The sequence below is a fragment of the Salvia hispanica genome, chromosome 1, assembly GCF_023119035.1.
Source record: "Salvia hispanica cultivar TCC Black 2014 chromosome 1, UniMelb_Shisp_WGS_1.0, whole genome shotgun sequence".
Lineage (NCBI taxonomy): Eukaryota > Viridiplantae > Streptophyta > Magnoliopsida > Lamiales > Lamiaceae > Salvia > Salvia hispanica.
This window is the reverse complement of record NC_062965.1, coordinates 18240030-18260813: the sequence shown is the minus strand read 5'-3', so window position 1 is coordinate 18260813 and position 20784 is coordinate 18240030. Positions and strand designations below refer to the sequence as shown.

Genomic DNA, 20784 nt, shown 5'->3' with positions numbered 1-20784 from the left:
TGTGGTGTGGCAAATACATGCCCGTATCATTCCTCCCCGGTTGACAACCACCTTGTCCTCAAGGTGAAGGCTTGAAAACGGGAATATGCCAAGGGGGTCGTCTCCAACGAATTGATGGTCCACAATTCGTTTCCGCAGTGTGGTATCAGAGGATGTCGAAGAAAACGCCGGTATCGAGGGAGGGGGCTGCCATCCTGATGCAGGTGATTTCCCGAGAAGGGTCTTCCAGTGTGAATTGCCGTCGTTGAATGTCTTGGAGTTTGACGGCTCTATGAGTTGAAGTCGGTTATGTAAGGCAGTTTGTTCCACATGAGAGAAGTACCGTTCTTTGCCTAACATTGAAAATGCTTGAAGGAGGTCCTTCAATTTTAAACTAATAGAAATGGCTTAATGCCAAACCTTACAGCAATTTATAGACAAATGATTAACTAACCACTACTACACTACTTAAGATAATGGAACATAATGAAACATGGGAACTAATCTACACTACTATGAAGAAACGTGGGAAACCAATTAAGACTAATTGCATTACTAATATAACTAACTTGACATGATCATCTAGTGGTGTGGCAAATACATGCCCGTATCAAACACACACACACGCACTCTCCCTGTCAATCTCCCACATTAACACACACACACACACTCTATCCGTGTCAATCTCCCACACACAACACACACACACACAATCCCTGTCAATCTCCCACACACACACACACACACACACTCTCCCTGTGTCAATCTCCCACATTAACACACACACACACACTCTATCCGTGTCAATCTCCCACACACAACACACACACACACAATCCCTGTCAATCTCCCACACACACACACACACACACACTCTCCCTGACAATCTCCCACGTTAACACACACACACACACACACTCCCTGTCAATCTCCCACATTAACACACACATACACACACACACTCTATCCCTGTCAATCTCCCACATAACACACACAATCTATCCCTAACACACACACACACACACACACACTCACTCTCTCTCTCTCTACCCATGTCAATCTCCCACATTAACACACACACACACACACTCTCTCTCTTTCTCTCTCTCTATCTCTCTCACACGCGCGCGCGCACACACACACACTCTCTCTCTCACGCGCGCAGAGGTTAGTATTTCTTTAATTCTATCTTGGTTTTATAGAATTTGTATTCATTCCTTAACGTTAATTTTTAGGAATGAATGTCATTCCTTCTTTAAAATTTTTAAATATTGTATGGGAATGGTTAATTGAATTTATAGCCTTTTTTAGAATTTTAAATATAACCATTAAAATAAAAGAATTAATGGTAAATCTAATATTGCAATTTGCAGGAATTTCTCCTCTGCTTCCTACAAAATCATTTTTCCTTCACCGCCGTTGGCGTCGGAGTTGCCTCCCCTGCTCCCCCCAGCGCCGTGGTCGCGTTTTAATCTGCTTCCTTAACAAAATCACTATTCATTTCTGATTATCGTTAAAATATGAAATTAATTCTTAGCAAGGCCCAAATATTCACACGTGGCCCATAATTGGATTTGCCCAATTATAAGACCCTTTATGACAATACATAACATATCTATTTTAGTTTGATTCCTGAATAATTATACATAACATCATGGTTTTATATTGCACATGTTCGTTTTTTAATCAATTATTTTAATTCTATGTAACAAACTAATTAGAAATTTATGATATAATAATATATACTATGTATATTTCTCTATATATACAGAAATAGACATATTTTTGGTCTAATGAACCATTTAGAATCTTAGATGTTATAATAAGAATATTTTCCAACCTGCCGGATTTAATATGATAATCCTTTTCAAGCTACTGGGATATCTATTGTAATGCTAGTATTTTTCGCAAATAAATTATCACTCAAACGAATGAAGGTGTTGAGTTAAGGAAAATCCGTTGGCACCTTATATTTACGTGCATACATATAACATACTCCTATTATTTATTCATTTAGGATTACACGATTAGTGTACGTATTACAAAAATTAATTGATACATAACCCAAATGTACGGTTTAAACGTTTAGTTTTTGTTAAAATGACCCGAACTCTATATATGGATTATCCTTCCGAAAATATCGTACTTTTCATAAATTAATTAGAGCTACAATCGATACACTTTTTGTGAAGTTACTATTCATATGCTCAATTAATTAGATCTAGTTCTAATCTAGGTACAATGATCCACGACTTGAAAATTTCTAATTGTATATGTTGACTGAATTTCAAATTGCATACCAAGTTGATTAAAATTCTCTTTAGCTAAAATAAAACAAATTACACCAAATTTCATTTTAAAGTATCTTTTTCTATGTATGTTTGTGGGCCTGGCTGAACATTTGTTTTCTTCTATATATGCAGGGTAAATGGTAGTACTAGGAGTTGCAGAGCGTTTGTTTTGGACATTATTGTTGGTGATTGTGTATCTAGTGATTCTCTCACAATGCATGAGACATCTAAAGTCCGAGACTGTACTTGAACCGAATTCGGAGCCACCTTCAAAGCCAACTCCACCATCTTGTAAACCAAGATGTTAGTAGTCCGTCAGCGACCATGTGATAGGACCCCACCGACCGACAATAATGGAGGGAGTGGAGGTCCAGTCAGTGACGACGAAGGAGAAGATGCCCAAGCCGAAGACCCCAAAGCCAAGAGTGGTGAAAGTGAAAGGTCAAAGGAGTCGTGCAACCCAAGGAAGGTGACGCATCCCGTGCGATACATGGAATAGTTGCCGACCATATTTTAGTTATCTTATTTACTACTCCCTCCGTCCCACTTTAGGAGTCCCGATTTACTACTTTTGGGTGTCCCACTTTAGTAGTCCCAGTTGAAATATACCATAATTGGTAATAGGCCTCACATTCCACTCACCTTTTTCCACTCACATTTTATTATAAGACTAATATATAAAAGTAGGATCCATATTCCACTATCTTTTTTCACCAACTTTCCTTTGTATTTCTTAAAACTCGTGCCGAACTCAACCGGGACTCCTAAAATGGGACGGAGGGAGTATTTCTTAATTGTTGCTTATTTACTTATTAGATAGATTGAGTCAACTTTTCGGGTTTTCTTATTGATTCTTTCCCGAATCGTATTGTCGAATCAAGCTGGGGAATTCTATATATTATAGAATTCCCATAGATCGAGTTTTTGAGAAAAAAATTATATTTATTGGCAATTTTCGTTCTCTTCGTTCAAACGTATACTTATTATAAGTATACTATTATTATAATATTATAATGCACAATTTTAATAGTCCGATTAGAATTTTCTAATTTTACTCTTTTATAGTAATATAATAATAATATTAGATATAATAATTATTATAATTGTTATTATTATTTATAGGTATTATATTTGAATTCGTATTATTTATAATTTTGAAGTAAATAATTTTTTTCTTAATTAGTAGGAGTACTATTTTATAATAAAATAATAACAAATAATAATGATAATGATAATAATTGTTTATTACTAGTATTATATTATCTCACTAACGTTACGACACATGCAGTATTCTTTTCTTATCTATTTCAATGCAAGTGTTTTAAAAACCGGTTTGGACCGGCCGGTCGAACTGGTCTGGCCGGTCAGACCGGTGCTCATGCCGGTTCGGTTCACCTTATAAAGCCGCCAGGAGGTTGGGCCGTTTTGAACCGGATGAACCGGCTGGTTGGATCGGGAACCGTGAACTGGTTGGACCGGTTTTCTTGATTTTCAGCAATTTTTTCAAAAGTTTGAGCTCAATCGGATTCGAACCATAGACCTCACGTATGCAAGTCCAACTCCATTACCACTCCACCACTTCAATTATTGTGACATAACAATAACTTTAATTATTCTTATAATCAATAAATAAATTTTCATTCATTCTATAATTTATTACTTATAAATTGATTAATTAATTATGATTAATTATAAATAAAATATATTATTTATACTTGTTATCTTATAAACTTTGATATTAATTTATCACACTAAATTTGAATATTGTCATGCATATATTTAATTAAATATAAGTTTTAATATATTAGGTATATATTTATACAATTATATATATTTATTTCACTAAAATTTAATTATACTTATCCTCAATTAAGTTTAACAAGATTTTATTATTCACTAAATTTGATCAAAAACTACATTTTTATTATATGAATTTGATCAAAACTACATTTTATTATATATAATATATTTGAGTATTTATATAATATATTTAATTATACATGCTACAGTAAAACGGCCCGACCAGTGGTTGGACCGGTCAGACCAGTTGAACCGTGAACCAGTAGCTTTGTCGGTTCGCTTGCCGGTTCGGTTTTTAAAACATTGATTCAATGCTAATTCATAGTATTATAAAATTATTATTCACAGTCCAACCAGGCCCATGCTTATAATTGGATTCACCCAATTACAAGCGCCCGTATGGCAATAAACCGAATAATCCATTTAAAAAATAAAATAAAACTAATAATTGTGGATATACCAAATTAAAAAGTGGAACTATTAGTAGTGGATGCAAGTAGTATTCGTATAATGACGACGAGCTCTTCCCACGTACAATATCATTATTCCTATGAATAAAATTAAAGCACAAAATTATAATAATTCTAAATATAATCTGCAAATGTAAAAAATTATAATAATACTAAATATAATCTGCAAATTAAATGTGGAAATATATATGGCCCTATTTAAGGTGGACTACTTTCATTTTCCTCTATTAGAGCATCCACAATGGCGGCTAGCGCATCGGCTAGCCGATTCGCGTCGCTAGCCGGTCGGCTAGCCGAACCATTGGAATCGGCCAGCGCCTTTTCGGCGAGAAAATAGGCGAGCGCAAACCGATTTGCCAGCGCTGGCCGAAGCGCTGGCCGCTATTGCATGCTCGCGATCGGCGAGCGATCGGCCAGCGCTATTTTTTATTTTATGTTTTTTGAAAATTTTTGAAACACTATATATACGCGATTTTAGTTTTATTTTCATTTGCACCACTTGTTTTAACGAGTTTTCTCTTTCTCTAAATTTCTGTACAAGATCAATATCAAGCGACCGAAAACAACAACGAGTTCAGTCCGACGACGAGCGGATTGTTAGAGTTTGTATACTAGAAATCACCTTTCGAGTGATTGAATACTGTTAAAACTCTTATTTTATTTTCCAAAGGAATAAACAGATTATTTTTGTCATAATGTTGTTATGTTTTACATTTAATGGATGTTTATTGCATATTTAAATGTATAAGTAACTTAACAAAGTCTAAGTCTTTGTTTTAGTAGACCGGTTGTGGGCGTCCTTCACTTTAAGGTAACACGGTCAGTTCTACAGAAAGAGAAAGAATAATTTCACAACCTAGATAGGCTTAGACTACCTATCGTGAAAGGTTGCAATGTCAGTCCGATTATTTCTAAGCCTTACTGAAATAAGATGACGTTGGTGTGGTATAGCACTTCGAATGGATCTAACAATGCGAGACAGTCTTTATGCTATCTACTGATAGACGAGGTCTCGTAAATTATTTCTCAATCAATGTACGTTAGCATTGGACATACGGTATTGATTATGCACTACTTTGACTTACCAAATGGTGCGGGTTTTTCGCAACCCAATAAGCCTGGTATATTGGGTAGTGGTGATTAATATCTAACGGTGCTAGGATTGCTAATATGTTGAATCGTGCGCGAGGTGAGTCTCGTTTGATAACATCCTCAAGAGAAGCTTGAAATAAGGTTTTATTATTCGAAACCTAGCTAGTTGGAGTTTAATTACTTTATGAATAATAAATAAGTTTTTCTTGCTGAGTCCTCTCTTGGAATAAATAAGATATTAATTAATTAATTCCATAGCAGACAATAATTAATTAATGGATGTTTCTATCTTTAGCGCAGGAAATAAATATAAAGTATTGGAAACCCGAAGTACTTATAATTTCGGATTTGGATGGGGAGTGCAATATTACTTCTGTAGTGGTTGCTCGTAATATTCCAATTTCAAGCTTATATTAAATTGGGTTTAATTTAATTAGTAAAAAGCTAATTGGAGGAGCCCATATCCAAAGCCTTCCATAGATTCATGTCTGGGCCCAATATGTGACTTATTATAAATAGGAGAATAGAGGAGACAGAAAAACACACTTAATTTTACTCAAAATTTCCGGCCCCCTCTACTCCTAGTAGTGGTCGAATTTTTCTCCTCCGTGGGAATGGATTTATGTCTTCTCTATTTAAGTCCTAGTGCACTGGTGAGATCAGCCCACCCTGATATCGTTTACAGTCCGGGAACTAGACAGAAGATCCGTGGTTTTGTACTAGAGATCTTCACGTGGAGAAGACGCTAGCTATCTTCGATTCTTTGGAGAATCTTCAAGGTATAATGGCTAAACCCTAGAAAAGCATGTTTTAGGTTTCAATTAATTTAAATCATGTTTTATTTGAGTTATGAGCATGATACATGTGATAATTACGCGAATAGATTTTGTCTAAATAATCCGCTAAATAGATCTGAATTATTATGTAATTGATTTGTGTGAACGCTTCCGCTGCCAACCCTTCAATTAGTATCAGAGCCAGTCTTTGGCTCTGATTATTTGGATTTAAATTTGGCGAAATTCATGTATGTATGCGTTTTTGTTTTCGAAGCATGTTCTTGGTTTAGTTGTTATAATATTATGCATGATGAACTCAAGAACTATCGAAACAAAGAACTCAAATTTTTGGAAGGCAAGAGACGTGCGATTCGTTGGCGCTTGCGCCGAGACAAATCGCGCGACATGCGATTCATTTAGGGTTGTCGAGCGAGTGGGAGCTTCGGGGTGATCGGCCGGCGACACGCAGACGAGGGAGGCCTCGTGCGCGCCACCGGCGAGACCGCCAGTCCCGGAACGCCTCGGAAATCGCGGCTGACGAGTGGGAGAGTTGGAGCGATCACGCGGCGACGTGAACACGAGCATGGGCTCTTCCACGCCGCCAGCGAGACCGCGAAGCCAGCAGTTCTCCAGCGCTCGCGGCGATCAACGGTGTGGGCAGTCGACGCAAGCCGCTGCTCGTCCGAGAGCAGCGGCGGCCCTACCGCCCGCAAGAACCCTAACCCTAACCTAACCCTAACCCTAACCCTAACCCTAACCCTAACCCTAACCCTATTTCGACCCAGGTCGCACGACGCTGGTCGGGAGCGGCTCTGCCATGTGCGGTGGCCGCTGCAACCCGGCAGCATGTCGCAGGCGATGGTGGGGAGTCGCCGGAGCGGCGCGGCTTTCGCCCTACAACAAATGATGGGGATGATGCCGGTAACATAGTGGAGGGATGCTGTTCCGGTATGCAGCCCGGGATGCAAGGGGTCACCGGGCGGGACACGGTCTATCGTCCCACTCTTGATTTTTTTTACGACTTCGTCTCACACGTCGACCCTAGTGGAGACGCAGTTCACTGGGGATGACCGTTTCTCATTACATGAGCCGGGGATCGATATCGGGGAGGCGGACACGCGCCGTTCCAGCGGGGGGAGTGGGGGTAGGGGGTCTGGGCCGCGCCGAAGAGGGTTACAAGGGGAAGAGCAAGGTGGTCGGCGAGTCGTCGCAGCCTGCCCCGCTGTTGACGACACCCCCACACAGAGGAAGTGGACGGAAGAGGAGTACGTCGCCCGGCCAAGGCGTGGTTACGCTCAGACGATCCGCCTGGGCCGCGAACAACCACTGATCGTCAACATGTGGGCTAAGATTAGAGCAAATTTATAAGAGGTATTGGTCTGTACGGAAATGACTACAGCGGGGAGGAGTGCCAGAAGGGGTGGGAACGCATCGAGCCGTGGTCGCCCGGGGATTTTCGGGTTGTACGCCAACGCTCTCCGCATGATGCGTAGTTGGCAGACTGAGGAGGACTGCACGGGAGGATAGCGGAGAGTCAGTTCCCCAAGCCGGGGGTTTATAAGGAGTTCACCTTCTGGAACCGCTATCCAGTGCTGAAGGACTCCGAGAAGTTTTCGGGCAGGGGTCGACTCTGGGTGGCCGAAGAAACAGAGCCGAACTATACCGACGATTACAATAAGAAGCAGTAGCGGCGGTTCCCACGACCTCCCCGATGCTGAGGAGTTTCCATTCCCTCCATCGTTTGCTCGCCGCACTCGCCCGGTTGGCCAAAAGGGGTCGCAACGGGGAGCGAGGGGATCCTCCCCCCTATCGCCCCAGGAGGTCCAGTCGACAGCCCCCGCCCCAGCCCCCTATTGGCATTGTGGATGTTCTTATCAAGGCTAAAAAGCTGGCCCTAAGTATATACTCCTTCCATTCAATAGTAACAGGGGCCTTTTTCTATTTACGTCTGTTCCACATTAATAGAGTCATTTTCCATTTTAGTAAAAGTCAACACATTTTTTCCACATCTACTTTACTCTCTCTTACTTTTTTTTCTCTTCATCTCTCTACATTTTTCATTTTCCACTTTATTCTCTCTTTACTTAACTCACCTAACACAATTTTTCTTAATCTCCGTGCCGAAATTTTTTGTCTCCATTGCTATGGAGTGGAGGGAGTATTTACTAGTCAAGAAAGAATATTCCCTCACCTTTTCACACTATCCAAAATCGACGCCCCTTTTTAGATCCGATCTCTCTCTCGACCGTCTCTTCTTTCCGGCTGTTCTTCTTCATCTTCTTCTCGAGTTAAGAGTAGTGGTGACCGATTGTTGTTGTGATTGTGCGTGTTTACGGATGAGACGCGTTTTTTCTAGTCTCTCGCCGGATTTCCTTCGTTGTGTAACGCGTTTTTTTCTAGTCTCTCACCGGATTTCCTTCGTTGTATAACGCGTTTTTTCTAGTCTCTCGCCGGACTTCCTTCGTTTTGTGACGCGTTTTTTTGTTTTTTTCTGTCTCTCGCCGGATTTCCTTCGTTGTATAACGCGTTTGTTTCTAGTCTCTCGCCGGAGTTCCTCGGTGGTGTGAGCGACGTGTGTGTCCGGCGGCGTCGGCGTAGCCCCGAGGCGTGATCATTAGTGGTAGTGAACGGCGGTTGTTTCGGTAAAGCAACGGTAGATCCACCGAGATCTGCTCTTGTAACCACCGTCGGTGAGCTTGCGGTTCTATTTTCGTGCTGATGTTAAATCTCGGTTCTATTTCGTGTTTGTCGTGCACTTGCTCGGACTCTGCTTTCCGAAGGCTGCAACGTGCAGATCTTCAACTCGTACAGACTTGATTGAACTCGTTCAGATCTGCAACTCACCGTGCTAACTCAGCAGAACTCGCCGGGTTGTCTCGGCAGATCTGACGTAGTAGTCAATAAACTAAAATTACATAAAGCTGCACTACTCAATAAATGGTTCAAGGATCATTTCGAAATTATCCTACGCGATTATTTATGGATCGATGAAATTTGTTCAAATTATGGATAAAATTTAAGTAAGTCTGAAAAATTCTCATACTGTAGGCAAATTCAAGTGGTAGGTTTTTGCATAAATGCGTATTTAATTGAAACTCTTTATCGTAGTTCACTCATTTTTTATCCCGTATATAGACGAACCTAAAACCCAGTGAGAACGTGACACATAACCAACTTAATGTAAATGATAATTTTCCATGGCCCCACCAATGACCGATCTAACGCTCTCAATTATATAAGCACGCACCCAATTTCACTGCAATTTCATATCTTCTTCTACATTCCATTTCCACCACATCCCAACGCTGGCGAGATGAGCCCACAATCATTCGGTTGGCTCCGCCGCTGGTCTCCGACGGCTCTCTTTTACAGACAGTGTATTCATTGGTTACAGGTGTGTGTCGATTTGTCATATTAATTTTGAATAGGAAGTCTATATGTTCGTATAATATGCTGATTGCTTCTTCTCTAGCCGTCAGAATATATTGTTTCGTGACCTAAGAGTACTCCCTTTATTCCGGCTAAGATGACACATATTTTGGTCAGCATGGAATTTTTTAAAAGTTATTGATTAATTTGTTTAATTGAAAAGACAAAAGATAGATCTAAGCATTAAATAGAGGGGGAAAAAAAAAATATTTTAATAAGAGCTAGAAAATTTTCAAAATCAGAAATTTCATTATTTTAGTTGGGATAAGTTAAAAATAAATAGTTATTTTAACTGGGACAAAGTTTAGTGATCAGGATAACAATTGGTGGTTCGAAATATAATTAAATAAAGGAGGTACAACTGTAACCAAAAAATAGAAGTAGCCTAGTGGTAATACATTCAACTATCAAAACCCAAGACCCAGGTTCGACTGCTCCTAGCTGCATTTCTATTTTAACATGTACAATGTTGGTTTAATTTGTGCACGCTTTTATTTACATCTCTTTGATAACAGTTTAAATATAATAATTTATTACTCCCTCCATCCCATAAAAGTTGAGTCGTATTCTTTTTTAGTCCGTCCCAACAAAGTTGAGTCATTTCCTTTTTTAACAAAAGACAAAACATCTAATCACTCTTATTTTATTCCATCATTTACTTTACTCTCTCTTATATTTCTTACTTTTTTTATCTCTCTTATTTATTTAATATAAATTCTTAACCTCCGTGTCTAAAAGTTTTGTCTCAACTTTTATGGGACGGAGGGAGTATTTTTTTCTAAAATAATTTATTATTCATACTCTCATTTGTTTGCTACACAATAAATAAAATATGTATGTTATAAACATTATTTATGGTTTCTAATTATGGATAAATTTGAAATTATATTCATTTTATTTTATTTTAATATATTAGAAACTCTTTCTAAACTAAAATAAATTCCCTATTACTATTATATCTAAGAATCTTCATTTTAAATAATAAAAAATTTCAAAGTAATTGTTTATCGTACCTTATTTAAATTTCCTGGATTCGCGACTAATATCTAACCAGCCAATTTGTGTTATAATAGTAGTAAGGGTTGTGCGTCTAACCTGCCAATTGTTATTGTAATAGTAGAGAGATATGCGTTTTTCAATGTTTACTAGATCTAAATCTGTGTTTAATGAGTTTGCTTTTAAACTAAATCGTTTTATTACAATAATATTTATATTTGGTCTGTGATATTTAATGGATTTGGAAAAAAGGAAAAAACAGGAGTAGGAGTATAGTTATATAGTACTAGTAATATACTCCATACTTCCTCGAGCATGTAGTGTGGAGTTATTTTTTCATTTTGGTACGTTCCATAAGTGTTGCATTTTTTGTTCTCTTTTACTTTACTCTATCTTACTTTATTCACTCTTATTTTATTCTTCTATTCATTTCTCTATCTTTTCCATTTTTTACTTTATTTTGCATTTATTTAACTCAGGCAATACAATATTTTTAAATTATGGGACGAAAATAAATTACTCTACTACAGTGGAATAAAGGGAATATATATTTGCTGCACATCTAACTCGGTAATTTTAGGACATGAACCCCATAATTCACTAACACTACTTCTGCTACATTTTCTTTTTATCTCTCTTACTTTATCTATTTTTCTTTCTCTCTCTTACTTTATCAATTTTTACTTCATACTTTACCAATTGTCCATTAAAATTTTTCAAAAGTTTTTATTTTTTAAATGTACTAATATAAAATAGTACTACAAAATTCTTTCAAAAATAGTTACTAAGCTTTTATTCCTCCAAATTCTCCCCACATTTACTTGTTTCCAAATTCATATTTTTACTATCCCAATAATTATTTTAGTGTATTATTCAAAATTGATTTCATAAACTGTAACTATGGTATGATTTAGTAATTGACGATTTAAAATATTTTGTTGTGCAAACGCGCGGACGTTTGTAGTAGTAATTGGCCATTCTTTAAAAAGTAACGTGGTTGTGCACCTCCGAATTTTACTTTCTTCCAAATTTGTATGATTTTTCATATCTGAACAATTTCTTTTTTTTTTTTCGGGAAATTGGTCCCTAATATCATAAACTTTGTTCAGATTTTGGTTTTTTCCATGAATTTTCAAATTGGTATAATAAATCATGAACTTTCAGATTGGTTTGGTATTTTCCCGATAATCCAAGATTTTTTTAGGAAATTCTCTAAAATGTGTTCCTAGCGTTTGTGAAAGAGAAAAATAAGGTTTTGTGTTTTAATTTTTGTAGCGTAGCGTCACAAATGTGTGTTTCTAATTAAATTCTTCGTGTTTTTATTAAATTTATTTTGTTTTCTTTATTTTTAGAGTTTTGTTTTGTCAAATAAAAATAGTATTGTGTTTAATATTCCAAATAGTTATGCCAACATGACATGCCATGCCACTTATAAGAATGCTGCTAAATAGAATTCAAAATGCTATATAAATTAGCCGGATTTTATACTTGATCCGACGTGGGAAATACCAAACCAATCTGAAAGTTCATGATTTATGATACTAATTTAAAAATTTATGGGAGAAACCAAAATCTGGGCAAAGTTTATGATATTAGGGACCAATTTTCCTTTCTTTTATTATTCTATTAACAATCGTTGGTAGACAAATTGATTTCTTAAAAGTGGTTGTTTGGAAAGAAATTACTACTATGACTCTTTTATAGTACTACTAGTATAATAAAATTAAACTAGCACCTGGTTTGGTGGAGTGAAAGTGAGATTTTTCATACCCTTCGTATATTATGTTTTATTATTAATTTCTGTTATTACAATTATTGGGAGACAGCTGTATGACATTAACTGCAACTTGTGCATTGTTGGATAAGTGATCAAGGCCAACAATTCTTTAAATGATGCAATGTTTTTTGGTTTGTCATGTAGCATTTTTTTAAGAAAATGTGATGAGGCTGAAATGGTGTACTAGTTGTCTGGCTTCTCATTTTGCATTTCTTGCTCTTTAAGCATTTGGATATGTCCATTTTACCCACTCAGCTTTTAAATTTAAATAAAATAAAACTTTAACTTATGTATTTTCATTTCTCTTTCTTGTGTTCCTAGTCGGAGGCAATACTACGCACTAAGTAAATGCTCAACTACAGTCGCCGGTCTTCAATGTGGGGAGCGAATTGAACGACTGAAAACAGAGGGCTAATTTAGTAATTGTCTGATTTTTAATTGAGGAAGTCAGATATATATCTGGGCATTTTGCAAAGTTATGGTAACTGCACGTCTGCACATTTCAGCTTTAAACCAGCGGGCCGATGCCCAATACTCGGGACACTCAGAAACGGTAATATCCAATCCAGACATGAAAAGATCTATTTAACACTCAGTCCTTGTTGGGCCTAAATGACAAACCAAACACACCCTTATAAAATGTTAATAATAATAATGTGGTTTTGCTCCTCCAATTTCCTCAAATTTAATTGCTTACATAATTTTACTACTGCAATGATTTTTCATATTTTGCATACTCATTTTTATAAAAATAATACTCTTTCTTATTTTAACATTTCTCCAATTTAGCTACTATACTACTATTTTATTATCATTCTTTTATAAAATGAGTGTGGAAAAGTGACTGATACTCCTAATAGTAAACATGGAGAGTACTGTATTATTTGATTATTTGTAAAATTATTAATTTCTGAATTTGCTTTTCAAGTAAAGCTATATGAAAGGATAAAAATACCACGATTTATAAACCAAGCGCAAATTTGTAAAGAGAATGGTTTCAGATCTGCCCTTTTATTACTACTTCAGTCAAAAAAAAAAATATATGTACATTTTCTATTTTCATTTGTCCTAAAAAAGTATGTTCATTTCATTTTTAAATAATTATCTTAGTAGTACAAAATTATTTATATTGGGGGTGTGTTATAACGATAACTCATTTATGTGATAACCTAATAACTCTATCATTTTATGGGTTAAAAGTATCATTTTTACTAAAAATGATATTTATACATGATAAAATGATACTTTTAATCCATAAAATAATATTTTGTTCTATAAAATGATACTTTTCGTCCATAAAATGAGGGTTATTAGGTTATCACCATAATTATAGGTCACATCCCTATATATATATATATATATATATATATATATAATTATGCTTTTTTCCACCGAATATCCCCAAATTTACTTGCATCCAATTCTTTATGATTATTCATATTATTATGTCATGAACTGCAATAAGAGTAAACACTAATTAACAATTTTTTATAAGAACAAAGATAAGTAGGGTTTTATAGTTTATTGTCCATGCAATATTCAAATTTTGGTTTTGGGTAATAGGCTAGAAGATGTGAGATTCAAATCCGGTGGAGTGATGAAAGGAGCAAACCTTCGTCTACAAAAAAAATCTGCAATGAAAAGGTATTAATCTAATTCCTATGAGCATGCCTATCAGATTTGTTGCATGTCTATTTGCGTCCTAGTGTAGATTAATTTCATGAATTAACATATAATTTTCAGAAGTCATCCTATGATATAACTATATAATCACCTATATCAATTTAAATTTACAATTATATTAGCTAGGATTTTTATGTTTACAATTATGTTTTGAGCATTTAAATTTAAATTTTCATTTAATACTTGAATAATTACAGTTTATTTTCCACAATATACGTTCATTATGTTCTAGCTAGTAATAGTTATATACTTCATTGATATATATGGACCAAAGATATCATTTATTTTATTTTTAAAATATAAAATTATTTTAAATTTGATATAATTTGAAATATTCTAAGAATGGATTTTGTTACTAGTATAGACTTAGATGCTTGATGGAAGTATAAATCATACTCCATGAAATTGGTGGTTGGTAAGGGTGAGAAAGATATTATACTTGTGTTTCGAAATAAAGGAGTACTAAATACTATTATATTTGGACACCAACTTGAAAAATCTGCACGTGCATGCAGCTTAACATATACGCTACATATCTTCTAGATCATTATTTTACAGACAACACTGCGCATGTAAAATCTTAAATTTTTTATAGCAATATTACAACATTGTAATTCTATATTGATACTTTACTTTAGTTAATTATATAGTGACGGTTACTAAACAAAAAAGAATGTAATCTATCATGTTTTTGACGGCTAATAAACATAAACTATAGTATAATTATTTCAAGTCAAGCTTAAACTCATAATAAAATTTGTCATGGATTTTTCATATCATTTCTTTTTTATTGCTATAGGATAATATTACTAATAATAAACCTAATTTGTAATATAAATCAGTTGACTAACATATTGAATTTAACATTTAGGAGTATTATGTATATGTACAAGCTATAGACATTTATCATTCTTTAGTAGGAATGATATACATTCTGATATTTATTTATTCGTGAATGTGAACAAAAGTTGGTATTGAAGAACCATGTGATGAAAGTTGTTTGTATTAGGCATAGTATATCATTAATTTGTGCACAAATATGCTTATTCATTAATTGATTCACTATCACTTGAGCAAAAACTCACTTTGTCTATAGAATAATAGAAACGTGGTAACATAACTTAGTATGTCTGCCCAACCTTTAATTATCTATTACTACTTGCATGAGCAAAAATTCTCTTGTCTATGAACACTGCCAATAAAAATATGGAAACATATATGTATACAATATACATGCATATAAACACATATAGTGCGAAACCTGTGGATGGAATTCAGCACCAGTTGGACAAAACAGCTGTCAAAAATGTTTATTATCCAATTTATTTATCCACATTAGCTTATTTCTGCCCTATTTCTTTTGTTTTAATTAAAGTAAAAGATAATAATAATAATAATAAACCATATCAAATTTTGTGTATAAATAAATCAAAGTTGAGTGTTCACTCACTCCTCTCGATCATCTCCACATCCCAATTCAGATTTCGCTTCTCACATATTCCCAATTTTTGCTCACCCCTTGTTTTCTTCTACTTAACTCAGGAGTTGCAATGAAATCCATCTGGGTGATATTGGGGGTGATTGTGCATCTACTGATTCTCTCACAATGCATGAGGCATCCAAATGGTATTTCTATCTCCGATCAGAGGAAGCCCTTATTTTCTCAATCGAATCCGGCTGCACCGCCGCCGATGGAGACAGTATTTGAACCGGAATCTGATCCCCCGCCAAGGCAACCTCCTCCCTCTTGCCGGCCTTTTTGTTGATGGTAAGCCAATCTTTTTCGAATATTTTTATTTTTACTTCATCGTCTCAATTAATCATACATTTCTTGGATTTTGCTGCATTATCTGAAGAGATTCTGTGAGTGGTAGTGAAGCAAATCCCAAGATGTAGTGATGATTGGAGATGAAAAGGTGGAATTCAAAATTGTTCCTTTTTTTAAGTTTTCTTTTCTGCGGCGGCGTATTATACTACGTGTCTGAATATTCCTTTTCTTTTATTGTGAATTACTGATATTCAAAGGATGGGAAAAGGAATTTAGGTAAAATTAAAGCATGCATAGATTTGGGTATAACACTCCCAATTCCGGTGTTCACTGATGCAGATTTGAGTAAATTTTCCATATTATTTTAATTGTGCATTTTATACTTTAAAAGGTACTTTAACATAACTGCCACTAATGAATTAATAAATGTGGAGAGAGAATGGGAGGAAATGAAATTCAGCAGGGTATAATTGTAAAGTGTGGACACAAAACAAGACAAGATTCATAAATCACGTCTAGGAAGAGAAATGAATTATGCCCATAACATAAAGCAACAGTCCGGGCCTCCGTTTAATTCTAGCGTTGTGCAGTTTTAAATCAAAGTCACTGAACACATCTAATTGTCCGCTTTTAATCCATATCTTGCTATATCTAAGTCACTGAACAAGTACTACTACATCTGTTGCACATTTCTTGGATTTGCTCCAAGATCTAGCTAGTGATGATTGGAGATGAATTGTTCCCTTTCGAAATACTCTTTCTGCTGTATAAGTATATATGTATGTGTCTCTTTGAATGTATATTATTTCTTTTATTTGATGGTGAATCTGAAGAGGAATTTAGGGTTTATCTGTTGCACATGCATTGAAGTAGTATTTATGATTAATTCATGTCTTGGTGCAGAGTTTTGAAGGTGTAAGAGAGCAGCAGATATACGGGTTGGAAGGAAAACAAGAAATCAAGAGGAAGATACACACACAAAACAAGATACTATATAGGTTTCTCTTTCATACTTGTATGGATGCAAGATTTGTGATGCTTTGTTTATTTAATGTTATTTGAGGAGTAGCATTTATCGAATAAAGGGATACTGTAACTCCTCATTCTTAATTACTTCATCATCTGTCAAATATTAATACAAAAGAGTCTTGGCAAGAATTTTTGCTGAAATTCGTCTCCTTTAATTAGTTTTGATGTTTCAAATGATTATATTCAACTGACTCGTTTCCACTAGCTGTAGTCATTTCAACAACTGGAAATAAAGATTTGTTTCCATCATTTCCAAGTTCTAACTAGATCTCTCTCTCCTCTAATAATCCTCTCCATCATTTCTAGTCAAATTTGTCAAGCAAAACTCAATCTTCAACCTTATCATAACACAGGAGTTCAATAAACTGACTTTATTGTACTGCTTATTCGAATATTCTGAGTTCCTATAAGCATTGAGACACCCTGGATTTAGGAGTAATCATGTTTTGTTTTTTTCATTATTTTGGTCGTATTATATATGGTCAGCCATAAAAGGTTATCTAAAGATAGGAGTATGAATTTTAGGTTTGAAGCCAAATAAAGAAATGAAATTCCACGGTTGTCAAACAAAAACCTTTGCACACCTCTCTCAATGTCGTCGATTTTTTATGTTATTATAATTTTAGAATCATTCATTTTTATTTTTATATTAGCACTGTATAATGTGTACTTAAACTAATTTCCAATTTTTTTTTATTTACACTGTATATTTAATAAATAATCAATTTCCAGTTGAATTTATTGCTATTATGTATAATAGCATAATAATGTAGTTCAGTTGGGATCAATTAATACTTTCCCTACTCCACACCACACAAACATAAAATATAATGGTGGGCCTCTCACTTATCAGTGGGGATCACCTAATACTTATCCTACACCATCCCCTATTTCACCCCCTTGCAAATATAAAATATAATGGTGGGCCCGTTACTTATGTTTGTGAGAGATGGAGTATGTGAGATGGTGTGGGATAAATATTAGGTGATCCCCACTGCTCACCTAATATTTATCCTACACCATCTCACCTAATAATTTCCCTACTCCATTTCTCACAAACATAAGTGAGCAGGTGCTCACTTATGTTTGTGAGGGATGAAGTAGGAAAATTATTAGGTGATCCCAACTGAAATAAGTTGTGACATGCCGATTTATCTCGTAGTACTAATTAATTATATTTTAGATTTAATTATGCAATTAGAGTTATCCACTGATTTTATAGTTAATTAAATTATTTTGAATTCAAATTTAATTGAATTATTTTGACTTCGAATGTAATTGAGATTCAGTTGAATATTAGAATTCTCAGTCAAATTTGAATGATTGATTGAAAATGAAAGGTTTTAGTTGACTTTATATCCAGCTTATGACTGTAATTGACATTTGATTAATCTGACCAGTTGAATATTTCAACGATTTTATATACAACTTGGACAACTGATTTTGAATTTCATTAAATTTGTATCAATCTATTGTAGTATATCATTTCGTTTCATATAACTGCGTTCATAATTTAATCCAAATAAGTTATAGTTTTATAAGCTTTCTATAATTCTATTTATCTATTGAATTTCAAAATTTAATTTATGGAGTACTTAATAATTACATAGTTCCAATTGATCATAGATTAAATTAAGAATTATAGAGAATTTAAGAACAGGAATTAAAAAGAAAATAACTACAATTACATAGTCCGTGACACTTCTACGGTAAAAAATATCACATTTTATAATTTAGATTAAAAATAAAGAAATAAGTGTTATGTACCCTCTTCGTCTTGTCCAAAACTTAATTCTTATCACAATAAAAAGCTATATCGATGAGATGTAGCCAATTTCTAGAAATTATGATAAATTGTCCCCTAGAGTATATAAGGTCAAATTGAAATAAAAAGTCTAAGAGATATCCAATATATAGGAAATCTAAACATCTCCGTAGTTCAACTCCCTTAATACGATTCTGAAAGGATCAAGAAAACGATAAAATTACAAAAATTATAATCTAAGGCTCGGTAAATATCTTTAGAAAGTTAATAGTAATGTGAGTATGTGACTCCAAATTTCCCACACATAACTTGCTTTCAAAATTTTTGTGATTTTCACACTATGTATTTCTAATTACCTAAATGCTCTAAATTATTTGCTTTCAGTTTTTTTATTATGAATTTTCATATTATATAATTTCTTATTTCTGCTCCGTGCCAAATCATAATCATCTTATATTGGTTCTTTTCCCTTGTCGTAGTCGCGAACCAAACCGGGACTCTTGTTCTCACAAAAGGCATGTATGATGAATGAGAAGCTTTTTCCCTAGTCCTGAAATTAATGTTTTTAGGATACCATGTTAATTTCTTTCTGCTTTGGTACATATGTTTGACTTGATTATAGTTAACAGAATTAGAAATTTAAATACTTCGGTGATAAATTCTTTTTTTTAAAATACTCAATTGTTCTTTACGTGTAACATCATTACAAAAATTGTAACCGAGCATCATTTTCTCGTGTCCAAAACTCACAAAAAATAAATACTGTGCCGAACCACGTCTCGTAAATATATACTAAGTACAATTCAAATAGCACTATTTTATGTTTCGTAAAATCGTGCTGACTGGTCAATCAAATTTTGTCCTTTTTTCTGGTGAGATTTCGTTATTTGGTAACTTATTCAGATGAATTTTCATTGAAGATCAAGTTTTCATATTTGCAAGTAAAATCGTGGTGCAACATAGGACTGGGCTATAATATTATTAAAGGGCCCATATGATTCAGCTTTGGGTTGTAATAATTTATATAAATTGGGAAAAGGCCCAAGTGGTGAAGCCCAATAGAGTAATAGGGAATTTTGTTTGTGTTTTATTACTTGCGTATCTATTGGATTTCGTCTCAAAACGGGCTGAAATTTGCAATCTGATCCCAAATGCTCGCGACTCACTGTCCCAAGATGTTTAAAACTGTGGTTGATTTATCGACAGGCTGTAGCACAGTTGGCAAAGTGAAACTGTGAAGACCTTAATGTTACGGGTCAAACCCAGCCACCCGCCGGTAGACTTTCAGTCTTAATCCGCAAACTCGGTAGACCAGGATTAGTCGGATTCCGCCGAAGACTTGTTCGAAACACTTGTGGTCAAACTAAAAAAAAAAAACTGTGGTTGATTTTGTATAACTAAAATTTGTCATTATTTTTTTTTTCTATTTTTGAGTTAATCATTTTTTTTTCTAAAGATTGCCTTTTCACATGAGAACATGAATATGTACTGATGAGATTAATATGAAAATGATCATGAATATGGGAATGAAAGTGCACATGGATAAGATATGAAAATGAGCATAATTATATAATATGATGTAAAAATAGATATGCATGGTATGAATTCGGCCAAGCTAAGAGACATTTATTTGCAATTAGTTAACAATTCAAGATAGGAGATATATAGCGGGAACAAGAAACATTGTATACAAGCAAAGCTGGGTTGCTTTTAGTATAAAAATCTAACACTCTTCTCTAATAATATTTATTTTTATATGGGTTATAAATAATTTGGGATAATTTGGGAGTAATAAATTATTAAGATAACTAATATATGGGTTATACATATTGAGACATAAAAAGTGGGACACTGGATTTGAACCAGATCCAAATACCCACGTGATTTCTATTCTCATTCTTTGATCTCTATCGGATTTTGATCTTCTTT

At 34.7% G+C, this 20784-nt stretch overlaps 1 long non-coding RNA gene across 1 annotated transcript; it reads left to right on the top strand.

Annotated features, from left to right (window-relative positions):
• Positions 1-9352: 9352 nt before the first annotated feature.
• On the top strand, positions 9353-17231 carry LOC125204056. Its single transcript, XR_007173480.1, has 5 exons — positions 9353-9802; positions 12932-13163; positions 14174-14254; positions 15836-16061; positions 16965-17231. It is a non-coding gene; the product is annotated as an uncharacterized LOC125204056 (long non-coding RNA).
• The last annotated feature ends 3553 nt before the right edge of the window (positions 17232-20784 follow it).